At 45.8% G+C, this 5,245-nt stretch overlaps 1 pseudogene; it reads right to left on the minus strand.

Annotated features, from left to right (window-relative positions):
• Positions 1–307: 307 nt before the first annotated feature.
• Positions 308–4,809, minus strand: LOC135921285 (uncharacterized; annotated as a pseudogene).
• Between the last annotated feature and the right edge of the window lie 436 nt (positions 4,810–5,245).

Here is a 5,245-nt window from a genome sequence, read left to right on the forward strand (position 1 = left end):
CCATGTATCACGTCTACGTACTTCTGTTTATTATTTGTTAATGTCAATGCAGATGCTCTGGGAGAACACCTATGTTCAATTCAGATGATGAAGAGAGCTGTGGGTGGGTACTTGTGAATTTATTGTGAATGATCAATCATAGAACACACATGCATGAAGCACACTTGCTAAATGAAATAGTTTATTACTTACAAAGACGGATAATGTATTGCATAAGTTGTCTTGCTGGCAGTAAAATGCTGTGCACCACATACTGGACGTTTCATATCCTGTTGTCTTATCGAAACACACACTCTATGTATTTCAGCTTGCTCAGTCCAACCCCGACTGAGGCTGCAGCATCTTCCGGGTGAGCTTGTCTCAAGGAATGTTACATTGTATCTCTCTTAACAGATGATATTCTTTTTTCATGCGTCACCAAGGTCCAGCAGTGGCACAAACAGAGCCCAGCCGCCAGTGCAGCCTCTCCAAGTGCGACTTTCCTCGGCACCACAGTCTCGGTAGCTCTGCTGTTCATTTTTCCTGCAAAACATTTTATGTGTGTGTAACTCCCCATGAAAACTGCGGCATTGTCATTACAGTAAAAGAAGAAAGAATGACACATTTGAAGAAGCTGTACAGTAAGCACTGGGTAGTTGCAGCAGCACACTAAGCAGAATTGAGAGTACTAGGAAGCTTGGAGTACCCAGGACCGAAAGCCCACCAGACGAATGCCAGGAGGCGGCCAACTGGATGGCCACAAAGCTGCGAAAGCTTCCGGCAAGGAAACGCTCAGAGATGCTATTTAAGATCCATTCAATTATTTTTGAGGCCGAAATGGAGCTGCCCGAATGAATACCGTGCTACATTCCGGCAATAAAGAATGCTCTCCAATTTGTGCAGCATTATTGTGAATTTTCGCGCCTGCAAAATATGTTTTGAGCAAATGATTGAAAACTGCATCATTACCTGTATTTCCGCGCGGGTCACTATCCTCTCCTGCCATGGCACCCGTCCTTCATTCATAAAGTAGTTTGCCAAGTGGTTGCGCATATCCATAGCTGTCCTGCAAAAGCAACAAACTGCAACACCATCAGTGGCCAAACAAGAGAATCCTGATTGTGCATGCTTTCACTTGCGAGATAGTTTACCTTGCTGAATTATAACCAGACATAGTATTGAGGTCCCCCATGCCCAGCAGGCTGTCACTGCCAGCTCTCCAGGATCCTTCTACAATGTTGCCTTCCCAGTCCTCATGATCAGTGAAACCCGGTGGGCTGTATGCAGATCGTGATTGCGGCGCACTAAGCAGGAAGTTGTGCAATAAAACACATGACTTCACAATATTTTGTGTCGTTTCCTCCGATGCCCGAAATGGTCGCCGCTAAATTCTCCATCTGCTTGACATGATTCCAAAGGCATTTTCAATCAACCGTCTTGCTCGGCTCAAGCGATAGTTGAATGTGGCCCTTTTCAGGTACTCTTGCCGCTGAGCTTGGTCATTCCTGAACTTCTGCAGCTCTGAGAAAAAGGAAAACAGTACACCTCAAGCAATTCTTCATTTTACTATATGTGCGAAGTGGCTAAACCAGTCTTATCTATCGTGCAGACTTATATCTCACTGATTTATGTCAACTGAAAGGTTTGCAATTTACAAGCAGAGTTCATCATCATCAGCCTAGTTACGCCCACTGCAGGGCAAAGGCCTCTCCCATACTTCTCCAACTACCCCGGTCATGTACGAATTGTGGCCATGTTGTCCCTGCAAACGTCTTAATGTCATCCGCCCACCTAACTTTCTGCCGCCCCCTGCTACGCTTCCCTTCCCTTGGAATTTAGTCCGTAACCCTTAATGACCATCGATTATCTCCCCTCCTCATTACATGTCCGGCCCATGTCCATTTCTTTTTCTTTATTTCAACTAAGATGTCATTTACCCGCGTTTGTTGCCTCACCCAATCTGCTCTTTTCTTATCCCTTAACGTTACACCGATCATTCTTCTTTCCATAGCTCGTTGCGTCGTCCTCAATTTCAGCAGAACCCTTTTCGTAAGCCTCCAGGTTTCTGCCCCATATGTGAGTACTGGTAACACACAGCTGTTATACACTTTCCTTTTGAGGGATAGTGGCAACCTGCTGTTCATGATTTGAGAATGCCTGCCAAACGCACCCCAGCCCATTCTTATTCTTCTGGTTATTTCAGTCTCATGATCCGGATCCGTGGTCACTACCTGCCCTAAGTAGATGTATTCCCTTACCACTTCCAGTGCCTCGCTACCTATCGTAAACTGCTGTTCTCTTCCGAGACTGTTAAACATTACTTTAGTTTTCTGCAGATTAATTTTCAGACCCACCCTTCTGCTTTGCCTCTCCAGGTCAGTGAGCATGCATTGCAATTGGTCTCCTGAGTTACTAAGCAATGCAATATCATCAGCGAATCGCAAGTTGCTAAGGTATTCTCCATCAACTTTTATCCCCCATTCTTCCCACTCCAGGTCTCTGAATACCTCCTGTAAACATGCGGTGAATAGCATTGGAGAGATCGTATCTCCCTCTCTGACGCCTTTCTTTATTGGGATTTTGTTGCTTTCTTTGTGGAGGACTACGGTGGCTGTCGAGCCGCTATAGATATCTTCAGGTATTTTTACGTATGGCTCATCTACACCCTGATTCCGTAATGCCTCCATGGCTGCTGAGGTTTCGACTGAATCAAACGCTTTCTCGTAATCAATGAAAGCTATATATAAGGGTTGGTTATATTCTGCACATTTTTCTATCACCTGATTGATAGTGTGAATGTGGTCTATTGTTGAGTAGCCTTTACGGAATCCTGCCTGGTCCTTTGGTTGACAGAAGTCTAAGGTGTTCCTGATTCTATTTGCGATTACCTTAGTAATGAACATTATAAAAGGATCAGAACACCATACTTTACTTGAAAAGCAGCATAAAGAGTGTGTTAAAGGCGGAGATATGAAGTGGAAATAACTTCCAACTGACCTCGTCTTGGATGGGGCCTCATCATGAATGGCTTCAGCGGAAAAGCTTCATCGCCAGCCATGTGGTATGGAACGGGACCTATTGAGCCAATGCTCCTAGGCTGAGGAATGCCCAGCAAACCCTTTTCCAGCACTTCCAGCAGAGGTGATTGCTGAAAGATCCCGCTGTCACCTCCACCGCCGTAATAGCCAATGTCTACATAGGTGAACCTAGAAGTAGACTCACATTAGTACAATAAAGAATACACCCCTGTACATCCTCTATTTATTTTACAGTTGCCTACGGAATTGGGTACTGAATTTGTTATTCTAAATTTATAATAAACACAAAGTTTGCAAAGGCTTCTGTTGCAAATTGGAGCACACTGACAGTTGAGCTTGCTGTGGTGACATAAGACCTCTTGAGTGCAAGCTGAGGAAATCAACACAGTAAAGTTCCAAGCATTCAAAGAATTGACCTACTTGTAATGTGCATCACACACAGCTAGGAGGACCACACTGAATGTTTTCTTATAATTTAAATTAATTGGTCTTGAGTTGTCTGGGCATTGGATATGCACATGTTTACCGTCGATGCTTCCTATGCAATCGGGAAAGTGACAAAATTCTTCCATATCTGCAGCGATCTGAAAATAGCAAAGGCAAACCTATCACCCATATTACGTACTCGGCCATTACAAACTCGTGATACAGAACGATGTCATATTGAACTATTGCATGATATCCTTAGAAAGCACTGCTATACCTTGTTTACTCACATTTCAGACAACATAAATTACACAGCTTCTCTGCTTACCTTTAGCCACTCCTGGGAAGTTGCCGGAAACCTTAAATATGTTGACTGAAGAACGTCCTAAAGGGCGGAATTTGTTTGTCTGACAATTTCACATGCCGTGGACCTCCCTGTGAGAAAAGTTTACGATAAGCTCCTGAAGGTGTCTCCGTTCACAAGGAACCTGTAAAAAATTCATATAAACCTTTATTTTGAGATGAACAATCAACACTGTGTTCTACAATATATTATCTGGGTATTCCACGCTAACAATGCAAATTTAATTTCAATAATAACATAAACACTTAAGCAAATAATTGCTGACCAGCCTGTTCATTTTTGCACAAGCGAAAATACCGAATGATGTTAAACTCGGGCTTAACGTGCGAGAACAATGAACTGATAATGTGGCACGCCATAAGTAAGCGTGTGCGTGCGTGCAGAAGAGGGGGGGGGGATTTTTGGTCGCGTACGGTTCTTGAGCGTACACCAATGCACGGGACAGAGGCATTTCGGTGCGTTGATCTCGCACTGAAACCACGGGCTGTGCGCTAAGCTTCCCGTGCGTAAATAGGATTTCATTTAGGTGTCGGTACAAGTGTAGCATAGACATTCGGTATTCCTGCATTACAGAAAGAAATAGGATTGAAATAAATCTTACCGTATCGTCATTGCTAGTCGATCATGAGCAGAAATGGGATCCCGGAACGGTGTCGCCTGCCGCTCAGTCAGGGGCCGCACGACACCGAGCAAAGTGTCGAAGACACTCGGCGGCATTCGCAGGTAGCTACAAGAAACGGCACAATCATTTGTGAGACTTTACGATCTGCAGGTGGCACGCACCTAATAGAAGTAGTTATCGATCCCACTTACTCTCTGAAGTATCCTTCGTCTCTCGCGCGCAGGAGTACGCGCCTGGCCCTCGGTGTCCCTGTACCACCATATAGGGCGCATCCAAAACCTTCTCGTCCGCTTTCTGGCACGTCGGCGTCACACAAGTAAAGCACAAATAAGTATTATAGTGTTCACAGTCACGAGTAGCTGCTCGTCCGTATCCGACATGCCTGAGCGTGGTCGGCAGTGGCGCAAGAAAACAGAGACTTCCGAGGGAACACGAAATCGGCAGAACGAAGAGCGCGTTGTCACGAGAAGTATCGAATGGAACGAGACAGTGCGTGACTCCACGCGCCGTTGCCGCGTGCCGCAAAACGCGACTGTGGACTTGCCTGCGCGTGTCGGCCGCGCGTGTTTTTGTCGCTAGTGTGGGCGTACCTGTACACGGCACGAGTGCTTACAGCACGCGTCCGAGCCCTTTGTTCTTTCGGGGGACTTCTCGGCGCGCGGCAACGCACGCACCCCTCCCAAAACATTTGGCGACTAATCCGCTGGGGCAGGGGGCATGCGCCGTCGTTCCATGAAAACGGTCTCGCTTAATTAAGGACTCGCTGTCAACGCTCAATTCCACGAAACACACTTTCCACGCCTGCTTTGTCATCTC

This window comes from Dermacentor albipictus, chromosome 10 (genome assembly GCF_038994185.2).
Source record: "Dermacentor albipictus isolate Rhodes 1998 colony chromosome 10, USDA_Dalb.pri_finalv2, whole genome shotgun sequence".
Classification (NCBI taxonomy): domain Eukaryota; kingdom Metazoa; phylum Arthropoda; class Arachnida; order Ixodida; family Ixodidae; genus Dermacentor; species Dermacentor albipictus.